Source organism: Pinus tabuliformis, chromosome 5_2 (genome assembly GCF_031772625.1).
Source record: "Pinus tabuliformis cultivar Carrire ecotype Pingquan chromosome 5_2, CPIR1, whole genome shotgun sequence".
NCBI lineage: Eukaryota > Viridiplantae > Streptophyta > Pinopsida > Pinales > Pinaceae > Pinus > Pinus tabuliformis.
The window spans coordinates 401458677-401483584 of record NC_142306.1 but is presented as its reverse complement, the minus strand read 5'-3'; the positions used below and the strand labels follow the sequence as shown (position 1 = coordinate 401483584).

The 24908-nt window shown below is 33.2% G+C and overlaps 2 pseudogenes; both read right to left on the bottom strand.

Annotated features, from left to right (window-relative positions):
• Positions 1-277: 277 nt before the first annotated feature.
• Positions 278-10142, bottom strand: LOC149159203 (polyadenylate-binding protein 2 pseudogene; annotated as a pseudogene).
• A 12770-nt stretch (positions 10143-22912) lies between these two features.
• On the bottom strand, positions 22913-24054 carry LOC149159202 (polyadenylate-binding protein 4 pseudogene; annotated as a pseudogene).
• Positions 24055-24908: the final 854 nt, after the last annotated feature.

Below are 24908 nucleotides of genomic sequence, written 5' to 3'. Positions count from 1 at the left end.
GTGAAACTTGAATAAATGAATCTGTAACTTTTCACTTCTCTCCTCTTTTGGCTCAGTGAAATCAACATAAAGAAATTTTCCAGCAACAAGTTTTCCATTCATTTCTACCTTAGCTTGCATGCTTGTAAAGGAGATGAAAATGCCACAAATCCTGAACCTTTACTGTATCCATGAAAGTCTCTCATTACCTTGCATGAAGTGATAGTGCCATAAATAGAGAATAGTTCTTTCAACTTGTTGTCATCAATACTGTCATCCAAATATTTTAAATAAAGATTTAATCATATTGCCTCCTCAATTCAGATTTCTTCAATGCCCTTCCAACATACCATTCCTTACCAGCAATTGTTTTCCCATTTAAATTCTCAACGCAGCTTGCGACATCATCTCCATTCTCAAAATTAACAAATCCAAAACACTTTGAATTACCTGCGGCATCGCTAATCACTTTGGCACTTGTAATTGGTCCGTACACACTAAAGTAATATCTCAAATCCTCATCATTCATTGACTCTGATAAATTCTTAACAAAAACATTAGTGAACTTGGTGTTTCCATTTTCTCGTTCTCGCTGCCCCATCGATAAACTGACCATTCAAATATTTTATTGCATTTTGCACTCCCTCTTCATGTTCATAAATCACAAATATGGGGTGAGTACATTACCCGAATATGGTTTCCATTAAGGGGTGCATAATTCAATAAACGTAAAGCCTCGCTAGCATTTTTAGCTAACTTATAATTGACATAACCGTATCCCAGAGAAGCGTTGGTAGTGGCATCTCTGCATATGTGAACAGTGAGCACCGGGCCAATCCGCCCAAAGAGATCATATATCTGGACCTCGGTCACATTGGGCTCCAAATCCCCCACATACAGAGATTTCAGCAGTAATTGATTGTTGTTTCCGTTAGCAATACGTACCTTTTGTGTGTTTTGCACATTATTGAGATCAAAAAATTGCTTCATCTGTAATATCCATGTTGCGGGATCCTTGCCATCAAACTTCCTCATATCGATTTTTGGAATATGGTGGGTCTTCGATCCAACATTAGATTCTATGGAATCATGATTAACATTTCTTTTATTCTCATCATGAGTTTCCTTTACTACCCTTTCACCATTAGTGACCATTTCTTGCAGCAACTTATTCATATTTATCTTCAATTCTTCCATCTTATCATCCATGCCATATATTTTAGCATCCATTCCATTCATCTTAGCTTCCATGCCATCCATCTTAGCTTCTACACCTTTCTTTAAACAATCCATATTAGCTTCTACATCTTTATTTAAACCATCCATCTTAGATTCTGTTACTTTTTGTGCAAGTGACACTTGTTGCACTTGGTGTCGTAATTTTGATATATCATGTTGCATTTCTTCCTCTTCTTCATGAGTCATGCTAGAGCTTTCAGGTTGCTTACTAGGTGTTTGCATTTTCTTTCCTTGGGGCATCAATTACCGATAATAATTTTTTACTATGCCCTTTGAATTCCTTCAAACTAATTTTTCAAACCAAGATTATGCAAAAATTCAAAAAAAACTACACACCTTTTTTCACTTTGTAGGAGCTTGATATCGAATCTGATGTATCTTTGTAATTTCAGATCCTCCAATTCTAAAATTGCCATCTGCAGTAGCCCTCTGTGTCCTCTTTCCAATGCCACTAGTCTGATCCAAACCGGATTCTCCAGGGAAGAGTTATGCCAAATCTCCTAAAGTGACGTGATTATAGACTAGTTCAGTAGAGTGAACTTGTACGACATGCCATGTATCACTGTTTTGACCTTTGGCTCTAAAAAATATATACAAGAAACTACAGTCTGTCTTCTTTCTGTAAATTCTGACAAAATTTCAATCTGATGCTTAGAGAAAAAGTCATGATGATTTTCCCCAGGTCACCTGTTTGGAATGTAATTTAGGAGTCTGCAAAAAGGCCAACTTTCTCAGATCATATCTCCACAAATATAGCGCGAAAAGCTCTGAAATTCAGACCCGAGGTTCAGTGCGATTTCGTCTCAAATGGGTTTTTTTTCACTTCTGAAACGTTGCAAAAAAAGAGTTATAGCAAAAATTCCATGATGACCTATTTGTAGTAGCGAAACCCTAGAATCCAAAGCTCTGATACCAAATGTTATGAAACCAGCTCACAAAAGGATAGAAAAGATAGATCAACGCCTTAGAATTCAGCCTCTTTGAGGGTGCAACCTCCTTTACATTACATAAATGAATAATTCTTGGGTGATTCAAATGACAAAACCTTCTTTCTATATATAGCAGTCTAAGGGGTCACAATATAACCAAGTCGACCTAACAATAATAATATAAAGGCACAAAAATAAGAATAGAGGGATTCTATGGGGCATAGTAATAACAATATGGGGAAAATAGGGGCACAACAATATTAATAAGGGATACAACTACAATATTAATGGGGGCACCATTAGTATTATAGGGACCTAACATAGTGGTAGTAGGAGACACGAATATGCAATATTTATGCACTAGTATGCAGGGGGTTGTTTAAGAAAATTAATTAGGATGAAATTAATATTTCATCTCAAGAATTTAATTAAATTAATTTGGATCTAAGATCATGTAGGAGACTTTCCATTGTTTTCATTTTTATATTAAAATCATTTGACAGATAACAAAATCGAGGTTTTGATATAGACATGGCAAGGACGAGCATAGGCTGGGTTAAAGGAGCTATTTAGTTTGCTAAATGAGGTTTTCATATAGACATGAGAGTTCAAATTGGTTAAAATAGCTATTCATTTTGCTTCAATCAATCAAACCAAGCGGTAATGGTTTCAATGAATCCATTTGAAGCCTTTTTGGGATACTTTTCTTTTAGGACTAGATTAAATTATTTGTAGATTATTATGTATTATTATCTTTTTGTGTGGGTCATGCTACAAGGGTGTGAAATTTAGTGAACTCCAAGGAGCTATTTTTTACTAAGTTAAAAATAGGTGTTGCATGATTATAGATTTTATAAATATTGTTCCATTATGCATCGAGTATTTTTTAAATCAATGACTACATATTCAATTTCAAGGTTTGCTATAACTCCACACATAATTCTTTAAAGGGTGCTAGCTTAATGGAACACCACTTTCCTTGTAAGTAGGATATTGTTTGTTCTATCCCACTATGCCCTAACATGAATTAACGAGTGTTATTATATTTTAATTTTAAATTAGATATATTTTATATTGATTTATTTCAATGGTGACATATTTTTCTAGATTCATTGTCTTATATTGTCTCTAAAGAGACAAATGTGATATTTTATTCCTTTTAAATACATTTTTTATTGTCTCTAGAGAGACAATAGCTAATATTAAAGACTTATTGTCTCTATAAAGACAATATGTCTTTAATCCCAACTATTGTCTCTTGAGAGACAAACACGAAATTGTCCCCTAAGAGACAATAATGTTTGTGTTATATAGTGTATTTATAGAGACAATTTTTTAAGACAATAATATGAGACACCCACCTAAAGATAATATCCTAAACACCCCTCATTTGTAGTAATGCGACGCTGAATCAGATAGGTTGGTGCTCCTTTCCAAATTAACTTCATCATGCGCTTAGAAGATACAATTTTATTATGGGGTGCTCGAAATACAAATAATTTGTACCTATGTCCTTGCCATTTGAAATTAAGAAAGTTCTTTTGATGATTAGCAAAATAGGTGCCTAATTTTTGTAGCCACCGTATTCTTAAGACTACATCTACTCCTCCTTGACGCAACATGTGAAAAGGAGATTCTAAGTTGTAGTTTTTAATTTTTAGTTCAACCTTTTGGAACCTCCCCACATTTTCAATCTGATTTCCATCTGCTACTATGAATTTCATATTCGGCATCAGATATACAAATGGTTGAGTCTTCTTCCAATTTCATGTCTACTAAACTATATGTAGTTTTAATATCTATTAAGACCACCATATTATTATTTTTTGTATGTCAATTTAATTTTAATGTTTGTAATTTGGAAGTACCTATGATAGCCACAACTAATATTTGAAATTCTTCTTCATTTTCAAAATATAGATTTTTTTTGCGTATTTCTGTCTTCCCGTTCATCTAACTCTTCACAATATGAATCATTTTTTGCTTAATATGTACATAGGTTTTTTTTATTATTTCTTTTAATACATTTATGTTTGCGGTCCCATTTTTCTCCATAATATTTATGCTTTCCTCCCTTTAGTCTTTAGACTTCTAGACTAATCTTTACATCTTCTCTTAAATGAGGTGGAAGAAATTTTAAAATTTTGATATTTGTAGTTTGTACATGATTTTTTCTTGACTATAATTTATCAAATCTTGGTAAAAAAAAATATTTCTCATTTGTTTTTACTTTACAAATTGATTTTTCCATACTTGTAATATCTTGAAGCCTAAATTCATTCTCGAGGTAGGGTTTAAGTTAAATATTATATGATTGAATAAGGTACTGAATTGATAATCCATGTACTCTTGTAGCCAGTGTTTCACGTTCTAGAGTATCTCGTCCACACTTTTTTTGTGTTGTATTCTGGTGAGTTCTTTGAAGAAATTTTCTTCATTGATATCGTGATTTTTTTTATTGAATTCGTCTTTGAATTTATTCCAATTGGTTGTATATGTTTAGTTATTCCACCACATATACTAGTTATATGTGTCATCTTAAATTTGCATGGATTCACGCTTCATGTTTTCATCATCACTATAGATGTTATGATTTTCAAAATATTCCTCTTGTTTATTTGAACCATGCCACATCATGCTTCACATTACTGTCAAATTTCGACAATTCAAAATTTACCATTGTTGGTATGTGATAATTGATTGGTTGGGGTATGATGGAAATTAGTTAGGAATCATCATATTATGAGGATTAGGTATACTTATTTTAGGATTCGGTATGGAATATGAATATCGAGAATTGGGAATGCGAGGTGGGATTTCCAGGTTTAACAAAGAGTCTTGTTGTTTGGTAGTTACATCATTAATTGATTACATGAGATGGCTAAAACAATTCATTGCTACAGTCTCATTACAAACAATTTTCTTCTCAAATTCTTCCAATATCTTGCTAAATTCTCTCATTGTTTGGGTAACGAGTAGTGTGTTATGTTCCATCTTGAATTTCTTCTTGAAGATTTACTATTATTATTATTATTGTTATTCAATTAATACCTAATAATTACCCTCTAGGGTTAGTTCAATTGGTGGATTCCCCACCATTAAATCACTGTTGCTATTCAGAGGTCATGTGTTCAATTCCTTTGACCCTATGATTGAGCCTATAGGAAGTGATGCCTTCAGGCAGATCTTCCTAGTGCAAATATTCTATTGATGTAACGATCACCAATCTCTAGGTCTGTGAACCACATAGAAAAAAATTGTTATGATTAATAACTAGTAACTAAAAATCCTAATATACTAAAAATTAAACTAACTTAAAAGTGTAATATATACAGTTTATTTTATTAAATATAATTTTAACTAAACTCAGTATTAGACAATATTAAAAAAATAATAATTAAAATTTTTACTTATGGTTCGTGCTCCAATTTGTTAACATCGGTGGAGGGGTATTTTGTTGAAGTTTAAAAGGGGAACAATTTGTCGACATTGGTGAGGGACAAGGGAAATGATGTTGGTTGATGGAGATAAAAAGATGACTAACGATAATGGTAATTGTCTAATTGATGGTTGCACTACTGCAGCATACTTGAACAACATGGAAAAAGGCATTAGGGATGAGCAGAACAGTGGCAATGGCAATAATTGTCATTGAGAAAGATATATGGTGAGAGTGTGTGGATTGTTTAACTATATTAGATGAAGGGGTTGTGTGGGGAAATTGGAATTTATGTAGAGAAAATATTTTTTCTAAGTGTGATGCAAATGAGGCCACAAACACATACATAATGGGTTGATTGGAGGGTCAATTCTTTGATACTACGTTATACTAAAATTGAATATGTAACCAGCTTAGATCCATCTAACAACAAATCTATCATGTGCCGAGAGGGATAAAATCCCTCGAGGTGTAAACCTTTCCTCAAATTATGCACTCCAAAAGGAAGGTTTTCACCTTGAGAGATTTAATCCCTATCGGCGCATGATAGATCTAGTGTTAGATGGATCTAAGATGGTTCCAGTTGAGGGCAACAATGTCACATTTTTAGATTAACATTATTATGTATATATTTGAGATTAACTTTAGAATTCACATTATGTTTTATTTTCTTGGCATGAACATATAATTATCTTCTTTAATTTAGTCTATGTTTCTTGCCTTGAATGCTTTGTACATCTTTGTTTGGATTCTTTAAGTGGTTTGTGTGTTTATGTGTTTGGATTTGGATGATAATGTTTTTGAATGTTACATTTGTTGTGTTATATTTTTATGTGTATGCAATTGTCAATTAGTAATTAGTTAGTGATGAAGAAGGGAGAAAATATTGTCAATATTTCTCAGGGCGATTGCACATCTATTTCATTTAATTTTAGGAATCACAACTTCTAACAACTAGTTAATTCTTAATAGTGTCCCTGTAGATGTTACTAAATATATCTTGAAGATTAGTTGTAATAACACATTGTGTCAAGGTTACTCTTAAAATATTTTTTCCTTTGCTAGTGTTTGAAATAATTTATTTCCTTCAAGAATATTTTGATGATTTATTTATTTTTATTTTTTTAATCTATAGTCTATTCAACAAATTCATTATCTTCCCCACCTCCTTTTACATGAAAGATAACTAACTCACCTAGAAAGAGGAAAGAAAGATAATTAAATAAATGAATGCATCCCGAGGATCTATGGGCTACCCAAGATCCACAAAGAAGGAGTCCCTCTCAGACCAATTGTCAATACAATTGGGTCCCCAACCTATGAGCTCGCTAAATACGTTGCAAAAATCCTCAGGCCCCTTGTCGGAAACATTGATTCTTTCATCAAAGACTCCCATGACTTTGTGAATCTCATTAAGAATGAAAAATTAGAGCGTGGAGACCTCCTTGTTAGCTTTGACGTTGTGTCCCTATTCACCAAGATTCCTCTTGAAGAAGCCATTCAAGTTATAAGAGAGGTTTCTGATCCAGTGACTGCAAGATTGGCCGAAATCTGCTTGCGATCAACAGTTTTCACCTTCCAAGGAACATTTTATGAGCAAACAACTGGAGTGGCGATGGGATCCCCCCTTTCACCGATCGTGGCCAACCTTTACATGGAATATTTTGAAAAGAAGGCCCTGGATTCGTACCCTTTGAAACCAGCATGGTGGAAGCGATTCTTCGATGATACTAATATAAAATGGACTCATGGTAAAGCAGAACTTGACAAGTTCTTTATTCACCTAAATTCCATCTCCTCAGAAATAAAATTCACTATGCATCTTGAAGAAAACATGAGCATTCCTTTCTTAGACATCCTCATCATGAGAAAAGATGATGGCTCCATAGGGCACAAAGTCTTCAGAAAGTCCACCCATATAGAGAACTACCTCCACGCTGACTCCCACCATCATCAGGCCCAGAAGCTTGGTGTTCTAAACACTCTTGCTATCAGGGCCCTTCGAATTTCTGACGCTGATCATCTGGATGAAGAAAAGAGGCATTTAGTCTCAACCTTTAAAGGTTTAGGCTACAAAGAAAATGAAGTTAAAAAAGCAATTCAGAAAGCGGAGAAAAGGTTGTTATCTCATGAACCTAGAGCCCGAGATCAACCTGAGGGGGGTAGGGTTTTTCTTCCTTACAATCATGGAGTTACAGATAAGATTGCGAAATTCCTAAGAAGGAAAAACATAAGCACGCAATTCTCAGCCCCTGGAACTATCAGACAAAGTATGAGATCGGTTAAGGATAATATTGATAAACAGCAACTTAAAGGAGTCTATAAGATCGATTGCTCATGTGGAAAAAGCTACATTGGAGAAACATGCCGCTCTCTGTAGACCAGACTCAAAGAACATGGAGCTGATATTAAGAATGAAAGGTCTCGTTCTTCCACCCTCGCAGAACATTCGTCAAAAACTAAGCACCATGTCTTCTTGGAAAACGCCTCCATTATCGCCAAGGAAGAGCAACACCATAAGCGAAAGATCAGAGAGGCTCTTGAGATTTTCAAACACCCGCATAATCTCAACAGAGACAATGGCATGGAGATTAGTAGTAACTGGTTTCCCCTAATCATAAAAATTAACCCGATATCAGTATAATAATAATAATAATAATAGTTACTAATTCATTTCTAATTAATTAAGTAATTAATGAGTAATTAATTAATTAGTAATTAATTAATTATTATTATTATTAATTAATTAGTAATTAATTATTATTAATTAATTATTAATCAATTATTATTAATTCTTAATTAATAATTATTTATTAATTTTTATTAATACTAAATTAATATAATTAATTAAGTATTATTTAATACTAAATTAATATAATTAATTAAGTATTAATTTTTATTAGTACTAAATTAATATAATTAATTAAGTATTTTATTTTAATACTTAATTATTTTATTATTTAATATATTAATAATAATAATTAATAAAATTAATTATTAAAATATCATACTTATATAATTAATTAAGCATTATATCTTAATAATTGTTATTATATTATTTATTATATTAATAATAATAATTAATAAAATTAATTATTATCATTTTTATATTAATTAAATAGTTAATTATTATATTATTTATTATATTAATAATAATAATTAGTAAAATTAATTATTATCATATTTATATTAGTATAGTTAATTAAGTAGTATATTAATTATTATATTATTTATTATATTAATATTAATAATTAAAAAATCAATTACTACATTAATAATTGTTATTATAATAATTATAATCATATCCATTTAAATTTTATATATATATATATATATATATATATATATATATAATCCATTTTTAAAATATATATTATTGGTTTGGTATTATAGGTATTACTAATCCCTAATTATTATATTATAACAATAATTAATGTAATTATAATCTTTTCCCTTAATTTTATTATAAATATATCAATTAATAATAATTAATTAATAATTATAATCATTAATAATTAAATAAAGAATAAAGGTTTTAATTAGTAATTAATTTTTAAACTATTTATAATTAAAATAACTAATTGTTATACTAATAGAATTAATTATTATATTAATATAATTAATTATTATATTAATAAGTAAAAATATATATATATATATATATATATATATATATATATATTATAATAATTAATATAATTAATTATTATATTAATAATTTTAATTAAAATAATTATCGTAAAAAAAAATAAAAAATTAATTAATAATAATAATAATAAATTATTAAATAAATCAATTAAATCAAGAGGCAGTTGACTTCTCAAAAATTGAGAGCCGACCTTCACCTCCTTTCTCTCCTCATTTCTATTTAAACCCTAAAAAACTGCTCTTCTTCTATCAAACCATTCTTGTTGTCCTGATGATGGATCCGGTTGGGATTCGAAACGTTGGCAGAAAAATGTTCTTACTGTGGAATCTCCGGTGACTAATTCGAGAGTAAAATATAATTATGATGCAAGACTAAAATCTAGTGCCATGCTAATTGGATGGTTTCGTCTAACGACGCCTATACATGGAGAAAGTGGTAGTAATAGTAGGTTCCCTACCAATTGGATTGTGAGACTTGAATAAATGACTCTTTAACTTTTCACTTCTCTCCTCATTTGGCTCATCGAAATCAACATAAAGAAATTTTCCAGCAACAAGTTTTCCATTCATTTCTACCTTAGCTTGCGATGCTTGTAAAAGAGATGAAAATGCCACAAACCCTGAACCTTTACTGTATCCATGAAAGTCTCTCATTACTTTGCATGAAGTGATTGTGCCATAAATAGAGAATAGTTCTTTCAACTTGTTGTCATCAACACTATCATCCAAATATTTTAAATAAAGATTTAATCCATATTGCCTCCTCAATTCAGATTTCTTCAATGCCCTTCCAACATACCATTCCTTACCATCAATTGTTTTCCCATTTAAATTCTCAACGCAACTTGCGGCATCATCTCCATTCTCAAAATTAACAAATCCAAAACACTTTGAATTACCTGCGGCATCGCTAATCACTTTGTCACTTGTAATTGGTCCGTACACACTAAAGTAATATCTCAAATCCTCATCATTCATTGACTCTCATAAATTCTTAACAAAAACATCAGTGAACTTGGTGTTTCCATTTTCTCGTTCTCGCTGCTCCTTTTTCATGAATGGAGCAACATAAACCCGTTCCCCATCGATAAACTGACCATTCAAATATTTTATTGAATCCATATCCTTTGGATTGCCCTGATGCATCTGTTGCAATATTAGAAGAGAGAATGGGCCCACACATAGCGAAAGTACGATAGAAAGCATCTTCGCCTACTGTTCTATCAAGATTCTTTACAAAAATTTTGGCTGATACAAAGTTACGGATGCTGGGGTCATGGGGTGAGTACATTACCCGAATATGGTTTCCATTAAGGGGCGCAGAATTCAATAAACGTAAAGCCTCACTAGCATTTTCAGCGAACCTATAATTGACATAAGCGTATCCCAGAGAAGTGTTGGTAGTGGCATCTCTGCATATGTGAACAGTGAGCACCGGGCCAATCCGACCAAAGAGATCATATATCTGGGCCTCGGTCACATTGGGGTCCAAATCCCCCACATACAGAGATTTCGGCAGTAATCGATTGTTGTTGCCGTTAGCAACTGCTTGTTGATGTTGTGCAACACGGTGTTCTGCTGGTTGGACTTGATTCTGTGCCATCGCCTCTTTACTCACTAACCCTGGAAAAGCAGAAAGCACAACTTCCTAACGCCAACTCAACGGAAATAAAAATCCAAACCCAATTCAACCGAAATAATCGAAACCACAGCAGGTGTAGATCGCAAAATCAAAACCCACGCAGGTGTACAACAGGTGAAGATTATATCGATTTTCCACGCTGAAAATAGACTTCAACGCTGAGCATTCCACTTCGATTCAATATGGAAAGGTATAATGGTGAGAGTGCCGCACCAATTCTTCTATAAATATGTTTTAGGTTTTCTCTTCATGGGTCGGCGCCGTATTTTTCACAACATTGAATGGAAGAGAAACATGGTTTTACATTTCTTAATTGCCGTGAAACATGGTGTGACGTTGCTTAGTTTTAAAGAGTATAATTATATTAATTGAATAACACATAAAGAGAATAATTAAATTAATTAAATAAATACGTTATTTAAGAGATAAAATATATATTTAATAAAAAGTGTAATGTAATGTTAGTGATTTTATTGTTATTTATTAATAATTTTATTAATTAAAATTAAAATTTTGGTTTTTTTCTCCAATTTTGCTAACATTACTTTAGTTTTACTTTTTATTAATAATAATGGTTAAAATTTATTTCAGATTTATATATTTTTATTGAAATCTAGTTAATTAACGATTATCATGTTAAATCAAAATTAATAAAATTAAATGTGTTTATACAAATTAAATAATAATTTATAGATCAATATTCTTTTACGATGAAAGCTCTAGCATAAATAGTCTTAAGCGCCTTTTCACCAAAGGTCATTATGTTTAGTGGTGCCTCTCTACATAATTAATATATAATTAAAATTATTTTATTATATATATATATATATATATATATATATATATATATATATATAGATATATAAAAGATTACATTGCTTTCAAAAGAAATATTTTATGCTCAAAGCATAGGTAATGAGAGATGTTAACAAAAATCCTCTGTCTCCCGAGAAACACCTTCCATTAGGCCCTTCGACTTGTTGAGGTATTTTTTAATTACTTAAGAACATAATCAATTTTCTTCACAACTTGAGTGAGTTTCTTCACAAATTTATATGGACCATAGAACTCGGGGCCTAACTTGTTTTTCCCATATATTTTTAACGATAATTGTTTGTAAGGTTTGAAACTTCACATACACCCAATCTACTTAAATTTTATTTCTAAACTACATTGGTCATCTTGCTACTTCGTGCGGTTTCTTGCAATATTTAAGTTTTCCTTTAGTGTTCGAGCAACCTTTTAGTTATCCGCAAATTTATTCTTTATTTTTGGAATTTTTATATTATTTATGGTTAACTCTTTCCATTTAGGGGGTGTATAATCATAGAGAGATTGAAATGAAATTAGTTTTATTGAAACGTGATAAGTGGAATTCTACCACCATGGTGTTAGATGTAACTATTAAACCATTTTTTTGTTAATCTCTTACAAAATGACAGAGATATGCTTCCAAACATCTATCGACAATTTCATATTGGTCACATGTTTGGGGTGGTATGCTAACCTCATGTTGAGGGATGTCCTCATTTGTTTGAAAAAAGCTTTAGAAAAGTTTCCTTTAAATTTGGTATCCCTATCACTCACAATGATCTTCGGAAATCCATGCAATTTGTAATTATTTTTGCAAAATATTTTGGCAATTTGTTTTGCTCAGTTTGATCTCTTGTTCATCTTTCAGTGCGATTGATACAACTACTTTATTTATGAATCGTGGTAATTACTTGTGAATATATATTATATTTCTTTTATCTTCATCAAACAATCACACTTCAAAAATTCAACTAATAACCATGAAATTAAAATGTATTTATCACAATGTGTGAGAGATAGAGATATGTGTGTGATAAGTCCTTTTGTAAAATGAAAAGGTTCGAGTGTATTTAATACCCAATATATACAAGAGACATGTTTCTTAAATAAAATCATATATCTTTGTAAATTAGATTCTAGTAAGTTTTCACACTCTCATATTTGTTAAAGTGTTGAAGATCATGTAAATAATGGCGGCAAGTGACTCTTCGTAAGTACATTTATTTACTTTTTGTTCCTATTACATATTTTATGAAAATACTTGCTTAAATTATTACGAGTAATAACTGATAGTAAATATGTTATTTACCATAGTATGGACTATCAAAGATCTTAATTTTAGGGTTTCTCGTTGATTTCTTTTCTTTTAATTTTCCTTCTTTTGTTTTAAAATATCATTTTATTTCGTGTTTGTACATAATATTATAAATACATCAAGGATTATGAATATTAACTATAATTTCATTCTTCAACACTCCCTCTTAACTTGGTAGGTATTCACAATGATTATCCAAATGTTTTCTATGTACATGATCTTTCTAAAACAAAGGTAAATCTCATCGATAACACCTTTATCTAAGTCAATACCCTTGACCTACATGAGCATCATCATAAATGTGTACCACAACTTTGGTTAGCCCTTGTAAACGATTGTACTTATTCAAATAGTCACCATGATCTGGTGGGTGTCTCACCTCTTGGTACTCTAACTAGTTCAGGGTGGTCATTTCCCACGGTCAAACGGTAGTGAAACCTGTTAGAGCTTGAAATTTCACCTCAAGCTGAGAAAGGTAAACCTCAAGGCAACATCAAACCACTTAGCCTCGTAGCTAGCCCTACGGGGCTGGAGAGGGCTCTCTCCGGTCTATCTCGGTGAAATCTTCAATGGATGAGATGACCAATAGGGTAACACTGATTTTAGGCTAGTAAACTGATCAAAAAGGTTGATTTGGGGTTTTTAGGGTTTTTGGTGGCAAATTGAGGGGATGGAAATTTTGGGTGCGGGGATTGGACACAGTTTCTGCAGGGGGTTCTTTGGGGCGAGGTAGGAGACAATATTGATGCATTTGATTGAGGTGGATGGTCAGGAATGACAGGTAAGTAGCTAAGGAGAGCAAACAATAACTTTTATTTCTCCTTAAACAATAGAAAACATTGAAATTAAACAAACTTAAAAGAAGAGCATGACAGTCATGAATTCTTACTTTAACACTTCGTTTGCTTAATGTGCAGAAGGAAAAGAAAGGAAATGATTCACATAACACACTTACAGGTACATAGAGAAACACACCATCAATACATGTAACCACAAGGATCCCAAAAAATACTGCAAAACCCTGGTCTTCCTTAGCCAAAAATTGCAGAGATATAATGAATAATACAATGATAGCTTCTCCCTCAAGAGTCCAACCTTCCAACCCCTGAAAATGACTAAGAAAAATCATAATATAGGCAAGCCAACCTCTTCCCTTGCCTCTAGGGGTCGAGCTCACCCTTCTAGGAGCTGTTTCAACTAATTCTAAACTGAGCACTAAAATCTAGGCAGTCAAAACAAGTTGCCTCTGTAAGCTAGGAAACCAATTCATTCATTTAATTTTCACCTATCTCATGAATGAATCTTCTAGAAGAGGTACATACGTGTAAAAGTGTCATAAAAGTACATTAATTACATCAAAGAGGATAATAATCCACCCCAAAAAGTAAAACAGGGTCAAACTGTGTTTTTCTGAGCTGTACACTCAAATTTGGAGAAATTTGTCTGACGGGTCGCTGCCTCTGCCTCACAAGTCGCGCGCCTTTGGGACCACTTTTGGGGCACTTCCAGGTGTCCAAATTGAGCAAGAGTAGGCTTGTTCGAAAGGTATGTGAGTCTAATTTCCAACCCAACTGGAATTTCTAAATTTGGTGGTCATTTGCCCCTCCAAAATTGCAATCTCCCAAGACTGCTTTCTGTGTCTCAAAAATGTGGCAGAAAGTCATTTTTTGCTCCTTTTTTGACTTTCTGGAGGCCCAAAACTTCATAAAATCTGAAGTCCATTGATGAGCATATGTAACTTCTCATGAAAAATCTGGAAATGCTGAGTTTTTGCAAAATGGAGTTGCCAGGATGAAGGGTTGCCGGGGGGTGAGACCCGTAAGTGGACAAAACCTGTAAATTGCCTGAAAAATCAAAATTGACCCAAAATGTTCAAAATTTCTTGGGATTTGTGCTGTGGCTGGGCTATTTAGTGCCTTGGTCCTTCAGTGAAGCCTCGGCCAAGATATGGAGGGGATCGGGCCTCTTTCTCCCTTTTTGTGCCTTGGCCAACCGCCTTTGGAACATTTTCATCTTTGCCTTGCACACATGCATTCGGGCCCAATAGTGGTTTTTCATGTTCCAGAGCAGGCTCAACTTCTGGTGTTGACTCACGGTCATCACTTTGCTCATAGTCGATTTCGGTTTCTGACATGGTTTCAAGAGCAAAGTGGCTGAAATGTACTGCTGTTTCTGCTTTGAAAACTACTGATTAAAATGTTGTTTTAAGGGGACAAGGAGCACGAGGGAAATGTTAGGGGAGGGACACTTTTAAAGAGAAAATGGGAATAAATATATAAAACAGGGATTCAAGGGAAAAAACATTGCAACAATCATTGCATATGCATAATTATATACATTGTTTACATGGGTATAATGAGAGGTAGGGTTAGGGCTTGATTATTGATTTTTTAGGGAAAAGGGGGTAGGGTTTAGGGCTTTTCACATATTTGGAAGGGAAATTTACATAGAATGATAAGGAATATGAAATGGGAGATGGAAGAAAAATGAGAACAATGGGATACCTCAAAACAGCATATAAAACCCTAGCAACTTGACAACTTCAAACCAAAAGCACAATGGAGACTTTCACTTGCAAATGGAGACTTTTACAAATACAATCATGACCTTCTTGAACTGTAGCAAGCAATAATTTTTTATGATGGAGGGCCTACCTTGCAAAATTTGGCAATTTGTGGTTCCTTGGCAGCTTGCTGGTAATTTTCTGTGGAGGAAACACTGATGGGTCGCGCGCACTGCCCAACGGGCCGCGTGCCTCAACAGGTCGCCTGTGTAATTTTTACACTGCTGGAGGTGCCCTGGCGGGTCGCGCGCCTCAACGGGTCGCGCCTGTGTGATTTTTACACTGCTGGAGGTGCCCTGATGGGTCGCGCGCCCTCAACGGGTCATGCGCCAGGCTCAACGGGTCGCGCTTTTGCAGGAGGATTTTGGAGGCCTTCCTGGTGTCAGAATCAGGTGCAGGATAGCTCGTTGGAAAGGTATTTGAGTCTACTTTCCAACCAAACCAGAAGTTTTCAATTTGGAGTTCATTTTCCCTGTCAAAAATCAAATCTCCCAAGACTAGTCAAAAAGTGCCAAATGAGGCTGCCTCAAGGAAGAGTGCTGTTGCAGTCAACCTTTTAATGCCTTCCTCAACCCCAAATTTAGCTCATGATATCTCATTGGAAATCTATTTGTGTCTAGTTATCATTTTACCCATCAAGTAAATCATTTGGCCAACCAATCTAGGAGAAAACTTTATTTTCCCAAGGTCACTTCTGAGGTGTCTTTGATTCTCCTGAGGCAACGGTATTCTTGACATTTCTCTCAAACCATGACACCTGTGCAAAACGTGAAGGAGGTTTTTCTTCTTTGGCATGTTGTGGACAAAACCCTCTCTCAGTTTTTCAAAATTCATCTTTTATTGCTCTGGAACATCATTTGAGTGCGACTTGTCCCGATGTGTGAAACAAGGAATTTTGTCGAAATGAAGCGAAACGAAGGGGATAGGGGGCTTCTAAATTCTTGGGGAAATTTTTGGGAGTTGGGAGGGATGTTAGGAAGTAGGGGAAAGTATAATTTCAGAGATTGAGCGAGGGGAAGGGGTCCAAAAGGGCAAAACACAGGCCCAACCTAGAAAATTGCCACGTTGTAGCTAGAAACTAGGGTTTGTGCCAAAATGAGGAATTTGGAGGATCTAAGGGATGGGAAGCATTTGGTAAGGCACTTTAAGGACAGGGGAAGGTGTATGAACATCAGAATACAAGTTTTTCCGATGATTTGACCGTCCAAGAGAAATTGGCTTTCAAAACCCTAGGAGAGGGAAATGACCTTGCCAAGGCACAAATGAAGCATGAACAAGGTGTACAATGACTCATTAGACACTGAGATGGTAATGAAAACCCTATGAATGATGATAGACTCAGATGAATGGTGACATGGACCGACATTTGGACAACTTTAGAAGGAGTTAAAGCAAACCCTAGACCTAATGCCTAGTGACCAAATTTTGTTTGAAAACTCTTTGAAATGACAAAATTTGACTTGGAAACTCTAAGACCACTTTGTAAGAGCATATTTGATCACTGGAGGAAGGATGGAAAGACTGACACTAACAAAACCCATGTCCCAAATCCAAGGGCCTCTCTGTAGGCCATGATATTGAACAGGTAACCACTCGACAAGTGTCTAGGCCCCATATAACATTTCTTTCAAGAATATTCATCTCTCATGCTATTTTACCAACAACTAGATTCATGCTCCTATTGCAACCAATAGTCTGAGCCATAGCCTTGTTATCCACCAATAAATAGTGTGAGTCAAGCTCCTGTTATTACCAACATTTTGAGGCATACCCCTATTGATGTCACAACAATGTTCCCTCTCACTGAGAGAGGAGTTATTCACTAGTCCATGTTTGTCTCTGAAATATACAAACTTTTCCTGAGAGAAAGGCTTTGTGAGAATGTCATCCATCTGCTCATTAATGGAGACATACTACAGCCTCACCACTCCCTTATGTACCATATCACGAATAAATTGGTACTTGATATTAATATGTTTTATCGTAGCATGAAACACTATATTGTTTGTGAGCTTCACATAGCTTTGACTATCACAAAACAACATAGTCGATTCAAGCATCTGGTCGAACAAGCCACATTGTAGCTTATGAATCCATACTCCTTCACAATGTGCAACAAGCTACAATATACTTTGCTTCTGTAGTACCAAGTTCAAAAAAGGTGTACTTTTTGTAATGCCTTGTAATAATAATAATAATAATAATAATAATAATGTTTCTGATAAATGAAAAAACATAAACGAGTGCAGTAATTAGAATGAATAAGAAAAGTCAGTAGGATAACAAGGCCAAAGAGATGGTATATATATAATAGCAAGATTAATAAAATAGATGATCTATGTGTGTGTGTGTGTGTATATATATATTTAATGTAAGGGTACATATAAATGAGTGGTAGAAGAGTGGATACAAATAGTAAAACATAGATAAATAAAGATATGATTTAATGATCAAAGAATAAATGAATGAAAGAATGCTTCTCATCTCGTTTTTCAACATTAAATAGAACCAACTATTCTAAAATTGGTAAGGGGATTGGAAAGAGATCCACATGTTCACAATCCATGTGTCTGTTATGAATCCAACCACAAAAAGATAGAAAATATAAATCAACGTCTTAGGATTCAGCCTCCTCGTGGGGGAACCTCCTTTACATTACACAAATGAAGAATTCCTGGATGATACAAATGACAAGACCTCCTTTCTAGATATGGGAGTCTAAGGGGTCATAATATAATTAGAGCCGCCATAACAATAATAATGTAAGGGCACAATAATAATAATAGTGGGCTTCTATGGGGAGCAATAATAACAATATGGGGACTACATGGGAAAAACAATATAATAAGGGGGTTATACTAATAACAATAAGGGGTTACACTAGTAGTATAGGGACCTAACATGCCCCTCTCCTTCAAAAAGTGTTGTCCTCAATGCTTGAGTAGTTCTTGATGCTTTTGTATAAAATATTTGTCCTCCCATGTGGAATATTCAGAAGGTAAGTTCTTCCACTTGATGAGATACTTTGAAATTGATCGATTTCATAGATGTAAGGTTCTTGTTTCTGTGACTGCTCCAGGCTCCAATATGATTTTTCCTTCCTCGTCAAGTTCTGGCAATATTGTTTGAACTGAGATGTTTTGCAACTTTTGAATGAGTGGCCACACTTCTTCGTCCTTCTTACATTCATACCTTGTTTCGTTTATCCAATTTGGTTGGATAATAGAAATGGTACACAACAATGCTTCTAGATATTTCATAACATTTGGTATCAAAGCTTTGGATTCTAGGGTTTCGCTGCTCCAAACAGGTCATCATGGCATTTTCGCTATAACTTTTTTCTGCAATGTGTCAGAAGCTAAAAAAGTAACCCATTTGAGACGAAATACCTCTAAAATTAGGCTTAGGTGGGTTTTTAATGGATATGTATGGATCTTGAATACAATGAACCACACTATTTAAAAAAAACATATAATGAAAATTAAATTTGCTAGGAAACTATTTTTTTTAAGAAATAATATCATTACAAAAAGAATTCTTAAAAAAAATACAACAACAAAAACAAACTATTGAAAATCAAATTTCCTAGAAAGAAATTATTTTAAAAATTATATCTTTACAAAACCAATAAAATTAGAATTCATATATATATAAAATTAAATTTGCTAGAGAGAAACTTTTTAGAAATAATATCATTACAAAAACTATAAATATCCAATAATACTAATATTTTTTTGATTAAAAAAAATATCTAAACACACATACAAACACATATTACTGGATGGTTATAAAAGAGGATAGCTAAATTAGAAACCACTCACAGGCAAGATGTGTAAGCTATAGCTATAAGAAAATGATGGATTATGTTGCACTGCCAATTGGATTAAGTAACTTAGGTGATGAGATTGTAGCATTTATGTTCTCACATCTTTTAGCTTAGCCCAAGCAACATAAATAGGTTTTCCACCAACAAATTTTCCATTCATTTCTATCATAGCTAGGCATGCTTGAAAAGGAGATGAGAATGCCATAAATCCTGAACATTCACTGTGTCCATTAAAGTCCTCCATTACCTTGGATGAATCAATTGTGCCATAAATTGAGAACAACTCTCTCAACTTGTTATCATCAATATTATCATCCAATACTTTAAATAAAGATTTGTTCCATATTTACAACATACCATTACTTGCCTTAAATTTTCTTTCATTTAAATTCTGGAAGGAATTTGCTGCATCATCTACATTCTCAAAATTAGAAAATACAAAACACTTTTGAATTTCCTGTACACGCCAAACTAATATCTCAAATCCTCATCATTCCTCATCATTCATTGAGTCTGATAAATTCTTAACAAAAACATTATTAAACTTTGGCATTTCCATTTTATCGTTCTGGCTGCTCCTTTTTCATGAATGGACCAACATAAACTCATTCCCCACTGAGACTGATAAATTCTTAACAAAAACATTATTAAACTTTGGCATTTCTATTTTATCGTTCTGGCTGCTCCCTTTTAATGAACGGACCAACATAAACCCGTTCCCCATTGATAAACTAACCATTCAAATATTTTATTGCATCTACTGTTTTATCAAGATTCTTAACGAATATTTTAGCTAATACAAAGTTGCTCATCAAGATTCTTAGCAAATATTTTAGATAATACAAAGTTGGTGATGCTCGGGTCATGGGGTGAGTACATTATCCGAATAGGGTTTCCATTAAGGGGTGTAGAATTCAAGAAACTTAAAGCCTCGCTAGCATTTTCAGCCGAGCTGTAATGGACGTAGGCATATCTAGAGGAGTGTTGGTAACGACATCTCCACAGATGTGAACAGTGAGCACCGGGCCAATCCGCCCAAAGAGATCATACATCTGGGCCGCGGTAACATTGGGCTCCAAATCCCCCACATACAGAGATTTAGGTAGTAATTGGTTGTTGTTGCCATTATCAATTGCTAGGTGTTGCTGCGAAACACGGTGTTTTGCTGGTTGGATTTAAATCTTTGCCATTGCTCTTTGCTCTCTGATACTTGGAAAAGCAGAAAGCACAACTTCCCAAATGCCAACTCAATCGAAATAAAAGTCCAAACCCAATTCAACCGAAATACCAGTTAAACCTAAATAAAAACAGAAATCCATCCACGGCTAGTGTAGGTCAAAAATCCGCAGATGGAGAATGAAAACCGCTTATTTCTCTACCGCAGGTGAAGATCACATCGACTTTCCTGAATGTCTTTCTTCACTAGGCATGTGGAGAGGGATAAATATGTGGCGGATCGGATTTTCGAAATAGGTGCAAGGTTTGTTAGGTTTTCTCTTCATTGGTGGGCATCCTAATTTTCATAAGATTGAATAGCAAAATCAATCCTGACAATTCAAAACAGACTGGGAGAAGCATGGTTTCAGGTTTATTAGTTTCTTCATACCCGTGAATACTTGACTAATTAAATAAATATATTATTGAATATATTAAACATTAAAGACTATAAATATATTAATTAAATAAATATGTTATTTAATAGACAAAATATATATAAAACGAAGGATGTACCATGAAGGATATATGGTAACGTCTAGTGATTTATTTTTTAAATTTAATTTTTTTTTTTTTTTAAATCGTTTATTTTTTATTTAATAATACTTTTTCTAATTTTCTTCACTTTATATTTATATATTTTTTTTGAAACTTTATTAATTAATCATTATTTTATTAAAGAAAACTTAATAAATAGAAATATATTTATACAAATTCAATAATAATTGATGGATGAAGTTTGTTTTACCATGAAAGCTCATGTTTAAATATAGCCTTAAGTGCTTTTTCACTTCTATTAGAGCCTTTCTATATAGTTAATATACAATTAAATTTATTTTAGTTTTATACATAATATCAATTTTTCCTTAAAAAGAAATATTTTAGGCTCAAACCATAATTAAAATATTTTAGTTTTTATACATAAGATTACCTTTTCCTCAAAAGAAATATTTTATGCTCAAAGCATAGGCAATGAGAGATGTTGTTAATATAAATCTTCTCTCTCTCAAGAAGCATCTTCTTCCATTAGGCTCTTCCACTTGTTGAGGTATTCTAATACAAGCTTTTCCTCATTATTCAATGTGACAATCATGCCACTAGTTCCAATGGCCCCTTAATAAGGAAGCAAAGTGATCAAACTAATGAAAGTAACAAAAAGATGCCACTGTATAGCTCTATGTTTCATATAATATACAAGAGAATAGTGAAACTACTTGGTATGTAAAAATGAATGAGATAAATTGAGACAAGAGGAACTATTAGGGAGAATCATGAACACCTATTATGTGAATAAGCTTTGAGGGCATTTCTTTATGGCTTTGATCTTATTCGTTAGCTACAATTTGGTTTCTTCTCACAAAATCTATGGGGGATTATCTTGGTAATGGATAAGAATATCTAAGTCATGAAATGGAACATGTAGCATAAAAAATAAAAGGCCTTGTAATTTAAAAAATGTATTGATTTTAATTAATAAAAAAATATAAAATTAAAATTAATTAAGTGATAAAATCTAATGGAATTGGAAACATATATATTACATTTTGCATCACACAAAACATGTCATCATTAGAAAAAGTCAAAATTTAATTAGTTACATGGCTTTTATTAATAGAAATTATATTTTTAGAAAGTCTATTCATATTATTACATTTCATATTTTTCAATATTATTCATTGTGGAAGTATCTCTAATCACCCCTAATTCCCACAACTGTTATCTAGCACATGCCTTAAAAGTATTTAGCTTTCTTGGTTGGAAAATGATACAGTTGTGGAAACCCTATTATCATTCTTGTTGCCCTTTGCTAAGAAGTTAATGGCCACTTAGAAATAATGTTATAGCTTCATTGGGTGCCCTTCAACTAATTTCAAATTATCTAAATCATATAAACTAATACGATCAATTGTGTCATACCAACGCACAATTAACTTATCATATGATGTAAACATGTAACTAGACCAATTTAGTAATCATCATTTAAATCTAATTAAATAATTAAGTATTCATTCCTTTTCCAAATAGAAACTATTAAAGATTGAAGTGCTTACAAGTTACAGCTAGTGTGGTAGTGAGTAGTGGTTATTATCTTCCCCACCTCCTTTTGCATGAAAGATAACTAACTCACCTAGAAAGAGGAAAGAAAGATAATTAAATAAATGAGTAAAATATAACTATGATGCAAGACTAAAATCTAGTGCCATCCTAATTGGATGGTTTCGTCTAACGACGCCTATACATGGAGAAAGTGGTAGTAATAGTAGGTTCCCTACCAATTGGATTGTGAGACTTGAATAAATGACTCTATAACTTTTCACTTCTCTCCTCCTTTGGCTCAGCGAAATCAACATAAAGAAATTTTCCAGCAACAAGTTTTCCATTCATTTCTACCTTAGCTTGCGATGCTTGTAAAGAGATGAAAATGCCACAAACCCTGAACCTTTACTGTATCCATGAAAGTCTCTCATTACCTTGCATGAAGTGATTGTGCCATAAATAGAGAATAGTTCTTTCAACTTGTTGTCATCAATACTGTCATCCAAATATTTTAAATAAAGATTTAATCCATATTGCCTCCTCAATTCAGATTTCTTCAATGCCCTTCCAACATACCATTCCTTACCATCAATTGTTTTCCATTTAAATTCTCAACGCAGCTTGCGGCATCATCTCCATTCTCAAAATTAACAAATCCAAAACACTTTGAATTACCTGCGGCATCGCTAATCACTTTGGCACTTGTAATTGGTCCGTACACACTAAAGTAATATCTCAAATCCTCATCATTCATTGACTCTGATAATTTCTTAACAAAAACATCAGTGAACTTGGTGTTTCCATTTTCTCGTTCTCGCTGCTCCTTTTTCATGAATGGAGCAACATAAACCCGTTCCCCATAGATAAACTGACCATTCAAATATTTTATTGCATTTTTCACTCCCTCTTCACGTTCATAAATCACAAATCCATATCCTTTGGATTGCCCTGATGCATCTGTTGCAATATTAGAAGAGAGAATGGGCCCACACATAGCGAAAGTACGATAGAAAGCATCTTCGCCTACTGTTTTATCAAGATTCTTTACAAAAATTTTGGCTGATACGAAGTTACGGATGCTGGGGTCATGGGGTGAGTACATTACCCGAATATGGTTTCCATTAAGGGGCGCAGAATTCAATAAACGTAAAGCCTCACTAGCATTTTCAGCGAACCTATAATTGACATAAGCGTATCCCAGAGAAGTGTTGGTAGTGGCATCTCTGCATATGTGAACAGTGAGCACCGGGCCAATCCGCCCAAAGAGATCATATATCTGGCCTCGGTCACATTGGGTCCAAATCCCCCACATACAGAGATTTCGGCAGTAATCGATTGTTGTTGCCGTTAGCAACTGCTTGTTGATGTTGTGCACGGTGTTCTGCTGGTTGGACTTGATTCTGTGCCATCGCCTCTTTACTCACTGACCCTGGAAAAGCAGAAAGCACAACATCCTAACGCCAACTCAATGGAAATAAAAATCCTAACCCAATTCAACCGAAATAATCGAAACCACAGCAGGTGTAGATCGCAAAATCAAAACCGCTTATTTCTGTACAACAGGCGAAGATTATATCGATTTTCCACGCTGAAAATAGACTTCAACGCTGAACATTCCACTTCGATTCAATATGGAAAGGTACAATGGTGAGAGTGCCGCACCAATTCTTCTATAAATATGTTTTAGGTTTCTCTTCATGGGTCGGCGCCGTATTTTTCACAACATTGAATGGAAGAGAAACATGGTTTTACATTTCTTAATTGCCGTGAAACATGGTGTGACGTTGCTTAGTTTTTTCATAACCGTGAATGCTCGAGTAATTAAATAAATATATTAATAAGTAATAAATATATTAGTGATTAAAGAGTATAATTATATTAATTGAATAACACATAAAGAGAATAATTAAATTAATTAAATAAATACGTTATTTAAGAGATAAAATATATATTTAAAAAAAGTGTAATGTAATGTTAGTGATTTTATTGTTATTTATTAATAATTTTATTAATTAAAATTAAAATTTTGGTTTTTTTTTCCAATTTTGCTAACATTACTTTAGTTTTACATTTTATTAATAATAATGGTTAAAATTTATTTCAGATTTATATATTTTTATTGAAATCTAGTTAATTAATGATTATCATGTTAAATCAAAATTAATAAAATTAAATGTGTTTATACAAATTGAATAATAATTTATAGATCAATATTCTTTTACGATGAAAGCTCTAGCATAAATAGTCTTAAGCGCCTTTTCAG